The sequence below is a fragment of the Corapipo altera genome, unplaced genomic scaffold, assembly GCF_003945725.1.
Source record: "Corapipo altera isolate COAL_440 unplaced genomic scaffold, ASM394572v1 0, whole genome shotgun sequence".
NCBI lineage: Eukaryota > Metazoa > Chordata > Aves > Passeriformes > Pipridae > Corapipo > Corapipo altera.
Window position 1 is genome coordinate 56,569,379 of NW_020884872.1, and position 22,877 is coordinate 56,592,255.

Here is a 22,877-nt window from a genome sequence, read left to right on the forward strand (position 1 = left end):
AGTACTAAAAGAAACATTTTCCCATAGTGACTCAAGGATTGCTGCTCTCAGACCATTACAACTGGCCTGGATGCTGGTTCTGTGAGCAGCCAGTGCTGACCCCAGCCACCTTCATCTTCTCCTCTACCACTTTTTCCAGGTCAGTCCCAACTCACATTTCCACAGTGAAGCTTGCCAGAAGGGAAAAAGGGGAGCAGCCTATCTGGGTCCAGGCTGCATGGTCCCTCGTCTGCTGCTTGCTCAAGAAAGGCTGAAGCTGCCTGTTGAGGCTCAGTGTTAGATTTGGGAGGCTGCATGTTACTATGCTGCAGCGGATCTGCCTGGAGAAACACTCTTGAAATGGTAAGTAGCACCATCTCCAGAGCCTACTCCTCCTCCCGCAGGTGGGGCCATCTGAGTCTGGGTGGAGCAGGAACAGGCCTGGAAAGCTTCCTGCAAATTCCAGGGGAATTACCTATGCCGTGGTAACCTTTGCTGAATCAAGCATAGATGAATAAGCAGCATTCCAACACCCAAGACTTTTACCCCAGGCTTTCAGAAAATTATAAATTAGTGATTGGACTCAATGATCTTAAAGGTCTTTTCCAACTTGAATGGTTCTATGAATCTGCCAGGCTCCCAGCCCTGCCTTAACTCTCTCTTGGAAGTTACAAATACAAAGATTTGCCCATTATCTCTCTCTGTTTGTCCTAACCTTTCAGGGAAGATGCCAGTAATTTTCCAGACTTGTCCCCCCTCTCCACTGTTTAACTAACACCACCTGCTGCCGCGTCACTGAGGGGTCACAGCCACCACAAAGGTGAGTAAACAAAGTGTAGTCCATCAGCAAACTGCCTTACAGGTGTCTTCCCATCACAGAGCACATCATATAAAGCCTTGGATTTTCTTTTGTTTCCTTTCCTTCTCCCATGTCTGATGTTCATACTTATGAACATGCAAGTGCAACAGGAAAATTTAGGAAATCTGTTACTGAGGCAACTGATTAGGTGATGATGCAATTACCTTGTTACTTGAAAGTCAGGATACTGTGTGTTGCAATAAGCTCCTACCAAAAGGGGACTGAAAGTTTACATAATACTTACCCATTCAAAGGCAGCATGACCTTAAAAATTACTTGCCTTGAGAATACACCATGAGTACCAGAAGTCAGCAAAATCTGACTGCCTTAATTGTAACTTGAATCAAGGCAGAATCTACTCCTTGATTCAATTCCAACAGGATCAGGGTAACTCACTTTCAGCAGATGTCAAGCAGTTCACTGGAAAAAGCACTCCTGTGACGTGAGCAATTAACAAGACATCCACCTATAATTACATTTAATTATAAAGAAAAGAAATCATAGCAGCAAAGATTCAGGTCTTTGAACCCAAATGTTACACCTAAATGCAAGGATACAGATGGCATTGGACTCCAGCACCTCAATGTCTTGCTTGCAGGAAGCGGCCCAAAACTGAACTCAGGATTTGAGGTGTGGCCTCATCAATGCTGAGCCCAGACAGTCACTTTCCTATGTCTGCTGGCCACATTATTTCTGATGCAGGCCAGGATGTTATTGGCCTTCTTGTCCACCTGGACACACTGCTGGCTCATTTTCAGCTGCTGTCAACCAGCACTCTCAGGTCCTTTTCTGCCAGGCAACTTTCCAGCCACTCTGCTCCCATCCTGTAGTGATGCATGGGGTTGTAGTAACCGAAGTGCAGCACCTGGCACTTTATGCTGTTGAACCTCATACAATCAGCCTCAGCCCATCGATCCAACCGATCCAACTGGACCAGTTCTGCTGTTGCAGACTCTGCCTTTCCCTGGTTTGATCTCCTGCAGCTTTACCCCAGGCTTCTCTTCTGCATTTTCCTTCCCCCTTTGTGGTGTGTCTTCACACATGCTGTCTACCATCCTTCTACAAAATCTTGGGCCCATGCAACATTTCTTTCACTTGAATGGTGCCCAAAGACCAGATCTCTCTACATCAGATCCTTGCCTTTGACCTCAGCATGCAGTGAGCTGAGGAGGGAAGGGTCAGGAGCCAGCACAGATGAAGGAGACCCAGTCAGCCCCAGTGAGGGTGGTATCTCCTGCCTCTTCCCCCATGCCTCAGCACATTTAGCCTCTTCACTGCCTGACACCCCAGGATTTTCAGTCCAGGTACCTGCTGTCCATGCTTCAAGTAGACCTTCCTCCCTGGATGAGTCCTGTCAGGTCTGCAGGTGGCTCTGGGATCCCACTCAATCCAGTGACAAATGCAACTTGGCTGCCTCTGTCAGCTCCCACTGTGAGTTTTCATGTTTCTCCACACAGATCTAGCTCCTTACTACATGCCAGGAGACACATTCTGGACTTTTTTTTTGGCCTCTATCTTCAATGCTTTTTCTTAGTAAGTTCTCACACTGCTCATTTCCTCGCAAACAGGCCACAACTGTTGTTTTTCTGAATGCAGAAAAGGTGCTGGAAGAATCAATAAAAGTAATCAGATATGGATCTGGACTGGTAGGTGTTATCAGGAGATGCCGGCTGTGGTTGTTGCAGCTTCCTGAGGGCTGCTGGGGTAGGCAGAGGCAGAGACCTTGTGCCATTGGAGAGTGCACGCTAAAAGAAAAAAAGATGGGCGAGAAAGCAAGCCTCCTGCTTTTGGTCCAAGACACCAGGAGCCTCGGACAAAAAGCAAAAAAGCAGAAGATGTCAACCTGCTGTCCTGGACTCAACATTAGCTGTTTAACCAGGGTTACTTCCCTTCTGCATCTGCACAGGTGGCATTTGAAGTAATTGTTTTGAATACCTTCAAAAAGCAAAAGCCCGCCCAAGTCAGGGCTTCCACAGTGAGTCTGGTATCACACAGCACCACGTAAGTGCTGACATGTCTACATGGCATCAATCAGGCTAGAAAATCTGGGCATTGTGTGCCCTACCAGAGCACTTGGAGGTGGTAGTGTTCAAAAACACTGTGGTAGAATACCTTCTGATGGACCAGGCTGAAAGAGGTGCACAAGACCTACTGATGAAACTTGCTAGCTACTTTGCTGCCCAGTAGCTTCCCAGAGCCAGACCAGAGTTCAGAGGATGCCACAGCGGTGACTACATCATTGATCTCCACAAATGTCAACTTTAACATTCTGTACATTTCTCTCTGCTCCTGTTCCTTGACCATGTAGTCCTGGTCACCTCTTGTCTTCCAGGTGTGGTGCTGAGAGGGTGCCAGACAAAGTTGGCACATTGCTTCTGTAGGAAAGTTAATCTTGCAAGTGGTGCCATGGTCCAGAATGAGCCGCTTTTCACAGGAACAGTGGTGGACCTGAGAATCCAAAAGACATTGCTGTTCCTTCTGTACTGGGGAGATACCCCACAAAACTCCCCAAAAAGCACAGGAGGGAGGTCAAGAGAGCTGGATACAGTCTGAGGTCTGAGGCAATATGCCATGGCTTATGCCAGCAGAGGAAAGCTACTGCATGATCTTCTATCAACCATTTGAAATGGAGCCTGTATTTGGCTGAATCCACTATCTCCAGAATTCAATTTACCGCTGAATCTTCCTAGACTAGGAAGGCAAAGCCTCGGGTGGGAAACCCCCTGCATGCAGACTCCTTACATGATGAGTGGGCACCTGATTTGGGGATGCCCTCCACTCCCCAGCCCAGGATCAGGGCTGGCATCGGCCATCTGCCTGTCATACACTGTGCTCAGGTGCGTGTGTGCACAGCTGTGTGCTTTCTGCAGTGATTTCCCAGCAGGCCAGAGAGGAAAAATGAAAAGTAAAATGAAATTGCAAAACTCTGTCTACTCTGTGGGAAATGTTCAGGTAATAGCAACGGAGACGAGGCTACCCCCTACTACTTTCTAAATGGAGCCAGAAAGCGTATGCAATGCTAGTAAAACTAAAATGATCATCACCTTCCTCTTGAAGAATTCATACACTTCTGAATTTATTTTTCTGACTGCAATACACTCTGTTCTTTTTTTATTTTTCTTTTCTTTTCTTTCTTTTTTTTAAACAAATACAGTATCTTGTGCCACCATTTTACAGTAGAGCTTAGAGAGCACAGTTTTACAAGAGATTGTAAAATTTGACCATAGCCAGGCGGTACCTAGGTGCTGAAATCCAGTATAACAGAAAGGGCCACAGGAAGGCTCCATGGAGAGAAGCAGAAGCGAAAAAGACAGTGAAAAGTGAAAAGAGGGTGAAAAAGTGGCTGGAGAAGGAACGAGGGTGTCTGTGGGAAGTGGTCCCACATGGACAGCCTCCCCTATGCTTGTTGCGGTCCAGACAGGCCCTGGGCTCCAATAGGAGGCATTCAGATGTGATCCCCTTAACACCTACACTTCGCAAAATCTCCACAATTCTAGCACCCTGCCTAGGATTTCCTCAGTCTGTGTTTCTGAAATGGCTTTCCTCTGGTGACAACCTTGTTGAATAACATAGATTTTGCAGTATGTGAGATGAGAGCAGCTGAGTCATGTCTTTCCTCTGTGCTCCCCAAAGTAGGAAGCAGCTCAGGCCTAGAGGCAAAAGCAAGGTTTGCTTTTAGCTACCTGAAACAAGCCTGCTGTCTTCACTCGTTTCCCATGGTGTTTTACTGAGTGCACTATGCCAGAGCAAAGAGATGCAAGGTCATGACCTTACCACAATGTTTCCCATCCCAGGTCTCCTGGGAGTCAGAGCAGTGGGGAGAGGGATTCACTGGAGTGCTCCAGATGTGCACATCTGCTGGTGGCCTCATGGGTAACTGGGACAGACACTGATACTCCCAAACCCCAGCTGTGCTTTAGGCATCATGTATTGTCAAGGAGGGAGAGCACCTCACCACTGGAACCAGAGGCTCCCAGCACAGGTCGGGGAACCACATCCACCCACAGACCACAGGAAAATCCAGGCACAGAACTAGTTTAAATAAAGTCTCCAAAATGGTGAACAATGTCATGTACTTCCACCTTTTCTCAGTCCAGCTTAGTCCTTTTCTCAACCACTTCCCTGAGAAGCCTATTCTAATGACTGACCACCGTTTTGTTGAAGGAAGTGTTCCTAATATCCAGTCTAAACCTCCTTTAGTACAACCTGAGGCATTTCCTTTTGTCCTGTCTCTTATTACTTGGGAGACTGACCCCCACCTAGCTATAACCTTCTTTCCGGTAGTTGTAGAGACCCATAAAGTCTCCCCTCAGTCTCCCTTTCCCAAAGCTAAACAACTCCAGACCCCTCCACTGCTCCTCATAAACTTGTTCTCCAGACTCTTTACCTTCAATTGCAGAATCACGGAATAGTTGAGGATGGAAGGGACTTCTGGAAGTCAACTTGTAGTCCATGAAACCTGGCTGATAGACCAAAAGTGTGATCCTGTTCCTGCTTATGGCAATGTAAATCAGGAGTTAAGATTTTCTGTCAACTTTAGGTTGCAGACCCATGGCTAGGCCCAAGTTGATTTGTTTTAGAAATGTGCTTGCTTGTGTTGGGAGGTAAAATTTCCCAGAGGATCTCGGAAGTAAAGCTTCGCCTATTCGCTGGTGATCTGGACTTCCGATTAGGATAAGACTGATTTGCCTTGCCAAATATGAACTCTCATTTTGCACAGCAAGTGCAGTATTACTGACTTATGGAGCCAGACAAGCACTCAGGCTGGATAGGACCACTGAAGCATATCCCCTCACCAAGTTTCTTGCCATCCATGAACAGTCTGCCCCCTTCACCAGGTCACTGAGAGGCATTCAACTGGATTCTTACAAGAAGTAGGAAAACATCTGAGCATGAGGTCAGTCCGAAGTTAGGAGGTATGTCAGTGTAGGGAAGGAGCAAACCCAAGCCAGGATCTGAGGTAGATGCAGCATGGCTGAGAGACCCACTGTTACCTGCACGCAGCAGCAGCACACTCATCAATTGCCGTCAGCAGTGCCAAATCTTATTTTCCAGGTCATCAATCTTACTAGTCACTGTAAAACATTATATAACTCCTCTCTGCTTGATATTCAGCTTACATCACATCTCTCTAAGGCTTAAGCCAAAGATCTGGGCAGATTTTGCAAAATCAGATCCAGCCTCTTAACAGGTGCCCCATGTTTTTTTGTTGTGGCTTAGTGTGTGTTGCTCCCTGTCTCTGAGACACCATACCTCATTCACATGGGCTGTGCAAGGGCCATCAGGTATCACCCCAAAAGCCTACTAAAGTGTGCTGCCAAGATTAGAGTAGTGGGCTATCCAGTTGAATGTCTGAGGGAAGCACACATACCCAGGTAATGAAACTAGTTATTCAGCTTTGCTGGAATACCTTTGTGTAGTGCTGAGCCTGTAGCAGGACCAGCACTGGCTTGTAGTAATCCAGCTCTCCCCTCCATCCTCTGCTGTTGGGAGAAATACACAGCCAAGGTGAAGGATAAACAGGGAGGATATGCTCAGAGGAGGAGCTTGTCATTTTGAAATCCCAGTATAAGGCTGTATGTGTGTCAGTGAGCTTCTCAGTGTCCCCTAGTGCTGCCAAATTGCCTACAGGGTTGGTTTTTTGCACTCTGCCTCAGCTTTGCTGAAAATATTAACTCACATCCATTTCTGGTCCTTCATGCAACCCACAGTCCTCAGTCCAATGTCACCCAACCATGCAGGGCTCTACAGTTCCCTGTATCTCTTCTCCATGTTATCTTATTTGGAAATTTTTCAAGAAGCATAGGACAAGATGAGACAGTCCAAGAGGCAAGAAAATGAGGACAGCCTTAGTTGACCAGACCAAAATCCATCTAAGCAGGAATTCTGATGGTCTCTGGATAGAGGAGGAAGTCGACACATAGGAAATAGTGCAAAAACGGCATGAGAGGACCCACTGCAGCTAATAACCATCTAAGACCATAAAAGTAGGAATAATCACAAATCTTCTCACCCCTGCATGCAAACTGCATTGTTGCCTGTTTTTACCAACGTGCTATGTGTGCATGACAACAAAACCCAATAAAAACGCTAAAAGTAAACTCTCCACAAAAATCACAGTGGAGCTGCTAATGCAATTCTCTCCTGCAGGACCAGCTGGGAGAGGGGACTAACCACACCTGACAGATGCAAGTCACTTTGCCAGGGCACCAATAGACAGCATTTGGATCTGGCAGAGATGAGAGTCATGGCTGACCCTGCCTGGATTTAGATATGGCTCCTGTTCGCAAAATCGGTCCTGCTTGCTCTCTGCTAACATTTAGTATCTGTGCAGTTCATGCTCACAAACACTCTAAAGCCCTAGCCAGTCACCACAGGGTAACTCTGCATTTAAATATTAGAGAATAATAAATATCACATTATATGTTTGGGATAAGAAAAATCACTCTTTGACTTGAGTTAGTTAGACAGGTGTCTAGTCGGCATGAATCACAAAAGTTACAGTCCAATACATGATTCCAGATTGAGTGCAGTGTTATGGCACATGGTTATGTTCCCTGATTTGATGGTTTATTTAACTAATCAGCACAGCAGGAGCAGTTCATTTCAACTATTCCGATAAATGAGAGCTCTGTAATTTGCACATGCAGCTCTAATAGTTGTAATGCTTCATTCCTGCTGTGCTGCTTAGTTACATAAACCATCTAGTTGGAATCAATACTTATTTACTGTACCTAATCAACACAGTTTGAATTATAAACATGCAGAATTTGCATATAAGCTGAGCCACTGAGTTTTCCCTCAGGTACTGTTATCTGAGAGTTTCTTAACCCATTCAAAAGGGCCGGAGAAAAGGATGTAAAAAGTACTGGAATAACTAATAGCCCATGTGAAGACTTTGTTACGTCTTTTCATGGGAAATGTAGGGGTTTGACATTCATAACAAGAAGCTGCTGGAAACCATGGAGAAAATCTACAAGAGCACTCTCTCCTCTGCTGCAGAAACTTTGACCAGTAATTTCCAGGCAGCTTTCAATTACCAGTGGATGGCCTGATGGACTGGAGGCAGAAGGAGGAAGGTCCAGATCTCATCACAAATCTTGGTGGCATTCAACAGCCCCTGGGGCAGAGAGAGGCTGGTGAAAACCTCTGTGCTGCATCAGAGCTCCTATATCGTAACCAGTGAACAGCATTCCCAGAGGAGGCCTGATTTAGAAACAATGGATTGTGTCTATTTCCTACCTGATATGTAATATACAGCACCAATACAACATCCTTAACTAAGGCACATGGGGCTCATCATGTGTAACACTCCTTCTCTTAAGACTCAGATCTTCAAGTCTGAGCTCTTGCCAAGACCGATATTAGCAGTGAAAGACAGCTTAGGGGATGGCTGACCCACTCTATAGCCCCTTCTGGCATCCGCCTTAAAATGCTGGCTACAGTGTACCCCAGGTGCTGGTGGGGTGGGCTGTGCTGGAGGCAAAGAGGCCTCTGCTCCGGTGGGCAGAGGGGTTGTTGAGCCAGATGGGGACCACGGCTCTGCTGGACCACTCAAGGTGGCAGCCAGGATCTGATTCCCTTCCCCTCAATGCACACCTTGAAAGATTAAAATAGCACTGTACTGTGTGTCCGTTTGAAAAGGACCTGAACAATTTTGATTCCCAAGGTAATTTCCTCCTTGTATAAAAATAATAGAAGGTAGAGGGGGAAAGCTGAAAAGGAAGAGGACTCGATTCTCAAAAAGACATGCTTTAGGACTTCCAGTTCTCAAAGAGGTTTGCCTTTTAATTTTTGTTTCATTTCAATTTAAGTTTGTTTTTTTTTTTTTGTTTTAAAATATTCTCCTGGAGAAATGCACAGCCAGTTGGTCACAAACATGTTTAATTAGAGCAGATGGAACGCAAAAGCTGGTGATTGCTGTGAGCTCATGTGCCTTCACATGGTATATCTGGGGTTGTCTTTCAGAACTGGCTCCAGGCTTCACAGTGTTCTATGCAAAACTGAAATTTTCTGCCCAGAGGAGGCAGATGAAATGAACTTGCCTAAAGTCAGTTTTCTACCCTGGCTGCCCTGGGCTAGGAGAAGAAGTTGTCTCTGCTGGTGTCCCACCATAACCCCTGGTCGCTTTGGGAACAGCAAGCTTCTCAAGGTGTCTAGTGCTTGGTGCCTCAGCTGTCAGGCTGAACACCCCACTTAGCTCACTTACACTGAGCATCCCGATCCTGTTTTCAATGCCCTAGCTTTTCTGAGATGTCTGCTTGGGATAGCAGCAGTGGCACAGGTCATGGAGAGCAGCTTGGGGCTGGTGTAGTCCATTGGGGCATCTCTTACCTATTGAGCCCTATGTTTTAAAACCGAGATGAAAAGACCTTTCCTGGCAGGGAAATTGCTGGGTGTTGTATCCATGTGTTTGGAAAGCACTAAGATACACTGGAGGAACACACAGACTCAAAGTATCATATCTCACTGCAGCAAAGTACCTTCTCCTTGCTCTTGCTGCACCATGTAACAAAATGTCCCAGTACCACAGCACCAAAATACCTTACAAAACACAGCTCTTTGGGTATTAGCTTGCTTTATTAATCTTCCTCTGGCTTTTCCAGCAGTGGTAAAGGAAATTATACCAAACATGACAACCTGCTCCCTTAGGCTTAGCAGGCCACTACACGGCAGGTCCCTGTAAAGGGATAAAGGCTTTAAATGGGAGCTATCCCAACAGACCATGTGCAGGATGGGCTCACTAGCCTACCGGCAGTCATCTTAGGAGAAGGACAACCCTAATTCCAAACCTGGGCAGATGGACCTTGCTTAGCCCTGTAAGGCCATCTGCCTAAGAGGATACTCTGATTAAACCTACGTCCTGAGGACCTCGCTGCCACCGTCCAAGCTCGCTAGGCCCTGGCTGATGAACCTTAGGATTAAAGGGTGGGTCCAGTTCTGCGCATGCTGCATATCACCTAAAAAATCAATTGCACAGGCTCGAAGGTTATATACGCTGATGACGATGCCCTCGTCGCCCACACAGAAGCAGCTCTGCAGCATTTAACATCCTGATTTGCAGAGGCTGATGAGCTTTTTGGGCTGTAAGTCAGCTTAAAGAAGACAGAAGTTTTCTATCAACCCGCACCTCAGGAAGTCTTCCATCATCCCCATATCACCATTGGCCAATCAGAGCTCAAATCAGTCCAGCAGTTTAAGTACCTAGGTAGCATCATCTCCTCAGATGGTAAGATTGACAGAGAGATAGACAATAGGTTAGCAAAGGCATATAGTGCTTTTGGAAAACTCTGTAAAAGAGTTTGGCAAAATAAACACCTGAAGAAAAGTACAAAGTACAGAGCCGTTGTGCTGTCCACTGTTTTATATATGGATCCGAATCATGGGTCATTTACCGCCACCACCTGCGACTCTTAGAACGCTTCCATCAACGCTGCCTCCGTACAATCCTAAACATCCACTGGTCAGATTATGTGACTAATACATCTGCTCTGGAACTGGAAGCAGTTACAAGTATTGTGGCCATGTTGCTGAGAACACAGCTGTGTTGGGCAGGACATGTCTCCAGGATGAAGGGCCACCGCCTCCCTAAGAATCGTGATGTATGGTGAACTTGCCACCGGCTGCCGCAAGAAAGGAGTCCTGAGGAGGAGATACAAGGACTCCCTGAAACAACATCTCAGCATTGGCCACACTGATCTTCGTCACTGGTCTACTCTGGCCTCCAATTGGGAGGTAGAGACACACCATGTATAACGCTGCTGATCCTTTGAGAACTCATGCAGGATCACTCTCGAGGAGAAAAGACAATGCAGAAAGAATCGTGTCTTGCCAATACCATCCAAGGAGTCTTTCTGCTGTGCCTTTTGCAACCAGACTTGTCTGTCTTGCATTGGCCTTTTTAGCCACCAATGCGCCTGTAACAAATGTGGGTAGAGTCCTTCCCAAATCTTCATTTGCAAAGCCTAGCCATGATGATGATCCCGACAGACAAAGGCCAGCGTACCAGATACAAGTGTGGGTTTTGTTCACCAAGCTACTAAAAGACTTCAGAAGATAAAGACATGGCCTCTGCACCATGTACTTTCCCCAGTAAACCGCTCTGAGACCTTTTGTGTAGCACTAAGTGAAGTATGTGAGCCTGTGAGCTCAGAAATCAGCAAAAATCATTTGCTTCCAAGGCAAATGCAGCACATCAGTGAGCAAATGTTATCTTCTAGAAACAATTTTACGATCAGCATGTAGAATACTATGTTCCAGGGTTAATTTTTGCTATTATTGGAATTTCTACTAAACAGTATCCTGTGGCATACCTGGAGTGAGTCTTGCAGCCACCCCACCACCCGTGACTGCAGAGTTGGACATCAGCTCCAAAATCCAACAGAAACCACTTCAAAGCCCATGGTGTTGTTAGCAATAATTGCATAATGACACTTGTTTGCAGCATGCTTTTCACAGTATCCCATAACGTGAATGCATCTCCTAGAAGATCTTCATGGGATGCTGGAAAAAAAAAGAATAATTTGAGCTCTTCTAAGATCTTATCTTGCCCTAGTAGCTACAGTGTTTAAACCCTGCAATCAAAACAAACGGATCTAACACAAACTCATACAGATTTTTCACCAGCAAATGCATTTTTACCTTTCCAGGATCTTCCCTGATGGTCTCTGCCTGGGTCAGAGGAAAATCTAGTAAGGTTAAGGAAATTGAAACTCTATATCTCTTTGGGGCTCAAAGAATCCCCTCCCTTAAGATCCAAGGTAGGCAGTTGTCCTGGTGCATAAATGTGTTCCCCAGTGTAAGAGCATCCCTATGAATATACGTGTTCTCAGAACATGAGTACAGAGGAGACCTGCACCGAGCTGCCCAGCTGCGCAGGTGTGAAGCCTTGAACACAGCCCAGAAGGCATTTGCCCCTTCATTCCTCCCCACTTTCCTTATTTGCTGACAATCTTCTGCCAGTTTTACAGCATCACATAATCCCACAGGCTGGTACAACATGCTTAAAACACGTCACAGCTGCTGTTGCATTTGCATCACAAGTTTGGCCTGGTGCAGCTAGGTTTTGGCTTTGCTGCATTGGCGGGGGGGTTCTGTTCATATAATCTGTGCATTGGGGTGCTTGTCACCCTGCTCATGTTGTGTGTGGAATTTAGAAGAATAATGCAGAGTTTACTCCACTTTTTGTTTCACTCAAAATGTGTTTTCTGTCATTAGCTATTCTGTGTCCATGAGCATTTCAAATGGCTGAGTGGAGGTGGATGTGCTGATACATTAGCTCTGACTTTTTGGGTACAGCCAAGGCAGGGCTCTCAGAACTTACTCCAAGACATAACAAAAAATATAAAATAGTACAAAATTAATATAATAATAATATTAATATACATCTCATCAATATAAATAAATTATACCAATAATATAAAGAAATATTGTAACTATAACTATAAATAACATGATATAAATATGAAATAATACAGTATAAATAATAACAAGGTTTGATCTTTCTGATATGTCTGCACATATGTTGTACGAGAACAGGGCTGGATAAAGTTGCAGTTTAAACTGACACTCATTAAATTAAATCTTAGTTTTCTAAATCTCACTGATCTTCTTGCTCTTTTTCTTCCTACAATTATCCCTCTCCCTATGCCAGTCCTCTAGCCATTTTCCTGATTAGCAGGACTGTGCTCATCACAACAGGGAATAGGAACAACACCCTTGACTGACTTACTGACACAGCCCATATTCTCCATCAGGCATCAAATCTGTGGAGCCATCCCGGGCAGATTAAGCAAATGTGAACCATGAACAAAGTAAAAAATATGTCCCTTAGAATAAATAAGAAAAGATATTAAAAAATGAATACATGAATAAAATACAGAGGGCAATATGCTCCACAGAGCTCCTGGTGTCTGCCGTGGCAGCTGCCCACACTTTCCCTGCCCAGCTTTGCAGTAGATGAGGCTGGGACTGGGAGCAAAGGGCACTTTGTGTGTCCATGGGTGTTCATCAGAGCTGGTTTCTGGATGGGACCAGCACTAGCCAGCAGAGGGCAACGCCAATATGTATTTTACACACATTAAAAGGATGGAAGATTCTTGTTTAGCACAGCTGTTGGACAGTGAAGAGAAGATGGCCATTGGGACGTAACATGACCAACACCAGAAAAGCAATCTTCTCAGCCCAGGCTCGGGTTTCCCTTCTGTCCATGGCCATGACTGAGCAATGAAGCTCAGCTCTCAGCAAAGGCAGCTGCCTCCATCCCCTGCCCCTTTCACCCTGGCATGGTGCATTTATCAAAGTACATGTATATTGGCTTCTTTGTACAGCTCTCTGTCTGGTATGTTACCTGATTTGTTATCATCCCAGCAAGAAAGGCAGCCAGAGTCTACAGAGTATCACTTAAAACACTATTTATTAAGCCTAATACTATGAAGAAAGAAAGAATAGTATAGATAACTTAACATTCATTTAGGGGATATGAACCTCAGACTGAGCAGCATCCAGCTAGCCTCCCATCAGGCACAGCACGATGTGCAGACTCCGCCTGTGGAAAGGGTTACCCCATTTTGGTCATGGTGGAGTAACTGTGGTATGGAGTGTGAATTTCCTGCAGGTTTCTCCACTCCAATGATCCAACTCAGTCTGTCCTGTATTGAAGGAGATGTGCAGTTTGTCACAGCCCTGGAGCCAGCTGGTATGTGCAGATCACCAACCCTTCCCGTTGGGATCACTATAGGTGGGAACACTCCATTCTGCTCTCCACAGTCCTTGGAGAACTAGTGACCATGTTGGTGCTTGTTTTTTTCCCACCACTTTGGATATAGAGAGATGAAATATAAGCCCAGGAAAAAAATCAAAGCATTTAACAATGTTTTTGTCATGGGTTTTTTTGCCCAACAGAGGGTGTTATGCTTTCCTGGTATGTTGGTCCCAGATTTTAAATAGCTGTTTTCCCACCTGACAAAGCAAAAATTCTATCAGTCTGGAACATATTCCTGTCATTTTTTACCTCACATTTCTGCCAATAATCATATATATATGCCTAAGTTTAGTTGTATATCTCTATCCATTACAGGCAAGAAAGCAATTCTGCCATGAATATACTTCACATGCCGAATCTCCATTTGCTTGAATAAAATTCAGTCTCCCTGCCCTCCTGGGTGCCTCATAATTTCTTAGCCTCACCTTCCCGTAAAGCATTACCAAAACTGAATGGCATTACACTCCCTGTCCCTCACTGGGCCTTTGTCACTTTAGCCCCTCCTTGGGCTGGATGGATTTTGCCTGGCCACCTCCCTGCTCTTCCAGCATCTCTCCAGCTCCTTCATGCAATGCTGAAAGGCTCTTTTCCCTTTGAGTAGTCCCTGCTTCTCTCTTGAGTCCAGGAAGGTTGCAATAAACAGCAAGTGAGGGAGCTTGCTGGTGGGAATTTCCTCCTTCATCAGCTCCACTGAAGCATCTGCTGGGAAGGTTTTTTGGCCAGGTCAAACACAGAAGCATTTGCAAGCACAGGCCCCCATGGAAAGGATCGTTCACCTTGTTTAGGTAGACCTGACATCATAGGGACCATCCTTACCAAAATCAGCATTGGACACACCACAATACAATCCTGAGCTTGCACTGCTCCCTTGCCCTAACAGCGGCTCAGGAGGTTTTACATGATTTATTCCTTATATGCCAAAGCCAATGACTTATTGATATCTTTATCCTAAAGATTCCCTTGTGGCTCTGATACCATCAATAATTTCGAGGTTGCTTCAGCTGTCAGCATCGCTTCTGCTGGTCACCAAGGGTTGTGTCCTGTCCAGGGCTGCCCTGGCTTGGGTATCCTTATTATTTTACAGAGGATAGCTCATCTATTGAAGCTATTGACAAATATATGTGGTTTTAACATTGAGACTGTAGCACATTTCAATACCATGTATGTTATGTTACCTCTACAAAGGTGTGTTAAAGGCTGTGGACAAAATAATTTTACAGGGTATTGCAACTTAGTCTCTAAATTAGAGAAATGGTGTAGTTAGGATACAAAAGTGAGCTAACACAAGAAAAGTCAGTTCCCTGTCAGTTCTCAGCATTTCCAGGTCAGTTTAGGACATGCACATCACAGAACCTGGCACTGGGGAGGAAATAGACATCTTACATTTCATTTCCTGCCTTTCGGATTCCAATAGCAATGATGAACTCTGGCCAAAGCAGTTGTTTGGGAATTTATGATCAATTGAGGTTATTGGGCCTTGGCCTTAGGTTGACAGGTTTCTAGGGGGTAATTAATCTCTATGAAATGCTCTACATCTCTTTTATTGCTGTTTAAATGATGAATAACTATGAATTACAAGAGTATCATTGCCATATATCAAGTAGTTCAGGCTTGGTAAATCTGAAACATTAATGTATGCAAACTGAGCTCTAATTAGAAGTTTGTTGCCATTCACCTATACTTTCTGTTGTAGAGCTGGCAGTTATGTTGTACTTAATGTGAAATAAAACCTGCAATGCTTTGCAGAAAGAAGAAAAAAAAGATACTGGAAAATACAATACAAAATTATCTTCTGCAATGCTGTTTATTAAACAAGGTCTCTAGCCTTTCCTGTATTGGTAGCAAGAGTCTTGGAGAAGGAGTGAGGCATAAAGATGGAGGAAAACAATGAAAGAGGGAGTGTATCTTATATAGCTCTCATTTTCAGCGAAAGAGACAAGAAAACATGAAATGAAATAGTTTAATAATAGATTATATATTTTCAGTAGTAAATAAAAGCCTTCTGAGAATCCTTATGTTAATATTAAATTGACCACAAAGTGATATTTACAACATGATTTGAAGGGGAAAAAAGAACTTATGTGAAAGGGAAGCTGGTGTGAGCCAGAGATATTACTTACTAAAACAAGAAGTACAATACACCTCTCAGGAAAAAGCTAAGACAGTATTGTATATGTGAAGTGCTTATGGCCTTAAACTGAGAAATCCATATGAAATTTCCCAGTATTGGTTGTAAATATTTGCCTGAGCCACCCCTCTGCAGGGTGCCTTTTCCTGGCTCATGGTTGTGTGCGCATGCTGGACTGGACCCAGGAAGTAATTTCGACAATTAAGATACCACTGATCTCTGCTGGGAGTAATCAGATATGTTCAGCTTCTGTCATGGGGCCCTGTGCTGCCCAGGTGTGGCAGAGAGTCCTCTTGCAGGGGCAGACACGTGTATATATATATGATTTGCACACCTATATGCAGCAACATGCACCTTCCATCCTTGCTGTCACTGCAATTTTCCAGGTGGCCAAGTGGTGCAAACAGTAAAATCCATCCTGACTTGCAAAAAGAAATTCTTTTTGCAGCAAGGAAGACTTAGACCTCCTAAAGAGAAGAATCCCTACCAATTTTCTCTATGATATAACATCATACACATATAAACATACAAGATTCATGGATCTTTTTGTTCCTAAGAGTTGAAGGGTGAGGATGGCCTGGTCTGTAACCCATGTGACTGAAAAGCAAAGACATTTGTGATGACTAGCACATCTTCTAGATGGGTCCTAATGAACACATTGCAAACGCATTGAGCAATACTGTTTCAGTTAAATAAAGGTTTAAACTGGCAATGCACAAAATACATGTGGAAGACAGACAGATTGTGCAAACAAAAGAGATCAGATAAAGAGGTATTGTAGAGGAATCATCATCTTTCCCACTCAAGTAGGGCTAGTATGGAATCACTTTTCAAGTAATGGAAAAAGATCCTTCTCTCTGTGACATCCAGTGTTCCGTCGGTGTTTCAGAGAAGCTGGAAGCAGCCCATTGGAGAAAATACTTCGACAGGAAGAGTCAGAGATAAACTGAATTAATTTGTTCACTTATAATGAGTGGCACGAAATAATTACTGTAGAGCAGAAAACAAATCAGATGACCCTGCAATGGGGTAGTAAAGGAAAGTCAAGATACCATATGAAATTATGTTCAATAATAGCTCACTTGGAAAGTGGTATTGACTATACAATTAATAGTACACAGAATAGGACTGCATCTGAGGTCCAAAAAAGCAAAGTCCGTTTATGATAGAGGAACAAATCATTCAGATTGAAAAAAAAAATTGTAGATGAGCAGGATTTATTCCCTTACTGAAATATTCTAGCAGTGTTTCAGCTATCTATCTATTATAAGAATTTATTATCTCAAGGACAGAAGATGAATCAGGTGTTAAGACTGAAGATAGCAATGAAAAGACTGATCTTGATTATATTTAAAAAAAAGAAATGACAAGATTTAGTGAGACAAGGTTTAGCATGGTTGAAGAAGAGAGTCCAGATTATGAGACAGACAGAAGAAAACAGATTTGTCCATCATGACAGATGGTGCAGAAAAGGCCAACGAGAGGAGATCTGGGTTTATCTTAAAGAACTTAAATTGAAATGGTGGATACACATGCAAAAGCAAATGTTGAAGGAATTAAATGCAAGCATGAAGAGGTTACAGTTGCCACTAGAGAATGTACCAGAGAAGAAAATGAGAAATGAGAGGCAGAATTAGGAGGAAGGAAAATATTTTAAGTATGTGGGGAGAAGTATTTTTTCCATTCTAGCCATTCAGATGATCTGGCAATATCTTCACCTAAGTCATCTCTTAAATATGGAGGGAAGTTTTTAGAAATAGAGGACACTAACAAGAAAGGACTAGAATTAAAAAAAGCTGGTTGGACTGTACCTCAAACTGCAGCAAGAGTTAGTTCCATTTTCAGGCAGAAAATAATGGAGGTACCAGATGCTAAACACTACTAATCAGCCATGAAGAGCCATCCTGTGCTAACAAAAATTTCCATGTGACCTTCAAATAGCCACACAAGGCTGTTCAGCATCCTCCAGATGGGAGGTGGCAGAAAAGACAACTATGGCAAGTCCCACATGTAAAAGGAAAACCACATCCTTTGTGCTGTAAGGTGAGAAAAGGCAGCAGGCTTCTTCTGCTTTCTTTGGGCTGTATGTTTGGTTTTTTTAAAATAGCTCAGCCTTTGACAAACAAGAGCCACCTGTAAGCTGTCATCTTGTCCATCCCAATTGCAATGCCCATCCAGATGCTATAAACCTCCCACTTCCAGATCTTAGTGGGCAACATGGATCTACGCTCAGGTGGCATTATATGGTTTTTAGCTCAATTGTCTTTTCTAACCCCAAATTACAGTTCAACATCTTTATATATTTTTAGTTATATTTTAAATTATCTGAGGGAAAGGGCATTTTCTTTAATCCTCCCACTGCTTAAAAATCCTAAATAAATACTTTGGCCTATCCTTTCTGACCTAGAAATACTTTTAGGCATGATCACAAAGGCATTTAGACACAAGACTGCCCTTATGCAGGCCAGACTGCAGTATTTTTTCCCATGTACATTTTTGTCATATTCCATATTAAAGACATCCCTAGAGAGCTCTACATGGCCACTGTGGTCTGTCCCAAAAACAGTGTATGTTTCTGGCAGTTTCTAAGTGCTTATAAAGGTCCCAAACAATACAGGAATGGATTTGTTGTGTGAGATTGTCAGTCATAACTCAGCCATACAGAAAGTCATTGAGGAAAGATATTTCATCAAAAAGAGGTGCACATAAAGATCTCCCACCGGGTTTTGACTATGCTGAAATACTGAACTAGCCGTGACTGTTGGGTGGGAATTGTGGAAGAAAGGTAAGTAGCACAAAGTACTACTGGGACCAAAATTTCAGCACAAAGCCCAAGGCTTATAAGAGCATAAAACCTGATATTAATGTACAACCAATATCATGCTTATTAATAACAGATGCTTATTAATAACAGATACTGGTTCATAATAGGTGGAGAACTTAGCTGGGTATAGGTATCTATAGGCTTTGTTGAGCTCATTTGGACATTTTTGGTGTGCCGATGTCTGATTTGTTTGTTTTATACAACTGAAATGTTTCCTTGGGAGGACAGTGTTTTTTAATCCTATTTATAAATTGACTTTGGAATTCTCCATTGGATGTACTTTCAGGGCAGGTATATGTGTGTACACAAGTGTGGCAAAAGAAAAAGAGAGAAATACCTGTGAGGCCATATACAAACATTTCTAAGACCCAGAGAATTCTCCTTTTAAGAGGATCTCATTGATGACTCCCTTTGTTTGGACCACAGACAAACTGTTCTCTTGAGTTCTCGAGTTTTGATCCTTGGTAGGTGGGCAGGTTAGTAAGCTGGAACATGCAGAAACATGCTGAATGGGTGAGGCAATTGGAGATGTGTCTCACTCCAACCAGACACCATAGACGAGAAAAACATTTTGAACTGTCACTCATGAGACCTTAGCGAGACCTTAGCTCTGTGTGTGTATGTACATGTATGAATGTGTGTGTGCATGCTGGGGAGAAAGGGAAGGATTTGAGGCGTTATCACACTATTCCTATGGAGAAACTCTTCCAGGCTTCTGCCACCTATCAAATCCAGCGGCAAACCCAAATAAACAGGAAAACATCCTGACTTTCCATCTACCAGTTCTTTACCAGAAAATCGCTTTTTCTTGTACTGTGGGAAAACAAGATGTTTTATAATAGGAAGAAACACTAAACCTCTGGGGTTTTTTTCCCATGGCACCTACATATCCCTCTTTCCAGAGCAAAAATCCTACACCCTTTTGTGTCCCTTTCTGTAACACAATGTTAATGGTCTAGCTGGCAGGACAAGTTATTGCTCAGCCTCTGCTGCAGCCTTTTGCTCTGTGAGGGAGTGAATCTGGCTGTCTCTCATCTCCCCAGTGCCATTATAAAACATACATGCCTTTAATACAAAGACCTGTTTCTTAAACTCTTCATCCCTCCATTGTCAAATGGAGTCAAAACTGGCTTGCACATTCAGAAGATAGCACGTAGGAAAATGACAGGTTGATGACATGGTCATTTAACTTTGTTTTTATAATGAAGGAGGGCAAAATTACAGATGACAGCAAGCACTTACTGGGCTGAGCTCCTGGGGAGAAACAGAGATGGTGATGGTGGTACAGTAAGGGTAGGAAAAAAACCTATCCCCGAAGGGGCTGCTGGGGAATACCATCAATAAATCTCCCGGGTCCTCTGCTTTTGGCAACTCTGGAAGTTTCTGGGATGTAGGTACCAGCTGCAGCAGGTGCTCAGATGCCTTTTTCATCCCTCTCCATCCTCCGTTAAGTGGGCTCAGACACTGAATCATCTTTTACAAGAGGTTCCAGTTGTGGAGCACCCATGAGTATCTTCAAATCCTTAGACTGTGAGCAGGTAACAGCAGTGACATATGACCAGTTGAGGATATTTCCTTCAACTCCATTTCCTAACACACTCCTTCTGCTCCTCCTCCCTCCAGGGCTGTAGTTTGTGGGTAATGGGATTTGTCCGTGATAATCAATAATTCATTGCCATATACATTTAAGCTGTATGTTTTCCTTGCAGAGTTTCTTTGCATATGGCTGAAAGCACAGAACAAAATTACCCTAAAAGAGACAGTAACAATGCATTTCTTGTCCCTGATCACTTAATTTTCTAATGAGGAGTCTGTATTCACCTGGGCGCTTTCCCAGCTAATGGCCTATTAAAAAAATCCATCACTAATAAACTGAAAAATATGTTTTCACCCTCCAGAATTATGTTTCACCCTCCAGCTCTCATGTTGGCTGCACCAGGTGATGGCTGATGCAACTAATCCCAGTTTACCCCACAGGCAAGGTAACAGGTAGTAAAGCCATAATCCTTACAATTGGTTATTATTTAAAGTAGTAAACCTCACAACTGGGTCTCACTTGCCTGTGCAGCCATTTCTCTTTGAACCTGACCTGCATATTCAGTCCAGTTCTGCTGCTGTTGTTTCAGGAGCTCTGAGGTAGAAATGAATAGTCCCAAAAAGGTAGCCGAGGGAGCTCAGCCATGGACACATCCCAGCTTGCTAGTGGTCTCCAACCTGCCAGTCAGGTTCCCCATTCTGCTATCAGTGGGGAGCTCTAGATATTTGTGCTGCTCTTTGTGGACAAAGTCTTGTGGACCCTGCCTCTGATGCAAACCCTGAAAGGCTAGGGACAGGGCACAAAGGATTAATATATATGTATGTATGTATATATATGAAGTTAAAAAAAGCCATATCAGGGTAGGGGGTTGTCATGTAAGTAGGAGGTCACGCTATCCGCGCCTCTGGTAGCCACTCCACTGAAGGACTGATTTTGCTCCATTTTCATGTAAGGCAAGGGTAAGGCTATACACAGCTATACAGAGTTCCTTAGAAATGAAGCCTAAACCTAAAATTTACCCGTCTCTCAGAGAGTGGTTACTGGTAAGGTTTCTTGCCCAGCAAGGTCTCTGATCTCACAGTCTTCAGGGAGTTAGTCCCTTTGGAAATGCAAACAGGCAACAGGGAAATCTGGGTTTTCAGAATCCCCATAGCACCTTCACCCAGCAATTTTGGGTCCAAAATCCATGACATCTGGCAGCCCTGGACTAGACTGCAAAGGTCAGCTCTGAATGTTTTTGGTGGACAATATCACACCACCTCACCTTTTTGCTCCTAGGCGGGACCATTTTTACAGGGTAGGCCTGGATAGAGTCCCTGTTCACTGATAATTTATCTGGAATAATTTTCTGAAAGAAGGACCTTATAAATCCAAGCAAACTCACGTTGATGCTCTGTCCCAGGAGAACACAATAGTCATTCTCAATAGTCAACATGAAAGATCTACTTTCTGAAAATGTGGTGTGAGTTTCGAGTCCTTGCTGTGAATTTCAGTTCTTTTTATCTTTCTGGGTGCATTGACATTTCCAAGCATTGTGCTGGGCAAGGACTCTGACTGATGGCAACCACCTCTCTTCTTGTCCTTTATCTGGAGTGCTGGGGACTGGAAATGTAAGAGCTCATACCTCCACTCTCATATGTCACTGTGCATCACCATCATCTTATCATGGTGGAATTACTCTAACATAGCAGGTGCTGGAAGAGCCCAGAAGAACATCTTGACAGGACAGGACGATATTTTTAATTGTTTAAGAGCATCACTTTAACAGCCTTAAATCAGTCAGCACTGACACAAGACCTCGAAACCCCAAGGGATCTCTCTGCATTTTAATGTGTAGCTTGAGTGTATGCAATTTGCTGGTACAGTGTACTTTTAGCAAGAAGATAGGCTTCTTTTATGTTGGCTCAGAAAGGTGAAAGTTTATAATTTAAAGAGCTTGGTGATGTCATCTGTACCTAGGGATTTACTTGTATGAGCTTGCTCTGATTGCTGCTATGTGTTGCCTGCATTTTAAAAACTTGCATTGCTTTATTGAAAAATCATGTTTAGGAATGCCAGACAGCATGCAGTCATTAGTGTGTGATTAGTATGAAGTTGATGTAAAAGTCTATGTGTTGGAGCAGGATTTGTTTCGTTTTTATTCTCAGCTCTGCAAGGCTGCTCACATTTTCTATTTAGTTTCAGCTGTAGGAATCTGAAGCTGCATTGACCTCTGTAGAGCTACACAGAGTTTATACATTGTTGCAACAAGGCAAAATTATTCATACTCTCACAGCCCCACTTCCAGCTGAAATTCTTCAAACACTTCTCACTTCAACTGCAGTTCAAGAATGGGGACATTAATGTTACAGTTTCTGTTTGAAGTAATACAATTGTTCATAGCACTTGTTGCATTTTATTTATGGGAGAATTAAAATGCTACATGTGCATTTTAATGTCAGTGGCTCAAGGTCATATAATGAGAAGTGAAAAGTTTGCTTTGGGCAGAGGAGGAAAGGGGATAGTTCAAAGGAGACTGCCAGTGGACCAAGGCAGCTTCATCTCTCCTTGTTTTAGACATCTCCACTGTGACCAGTACTTCAACCCAAACCTTCCCCTGATGTCACTGGATCTACATCTAAACTAGTAAACAGTCCGGGGTCTCTTATTTCACTCTGAGACCAAGTGGTGCAACATGGCTTGTGTCCATGTGGTTACACTCTCTTCCTTCTTGCTCCTATTTGAGAAAAACCTTTTAGACTAGTGTGTCAGACCCTCCTGCCCTCTCTATCTCTCTAATAAGCACAA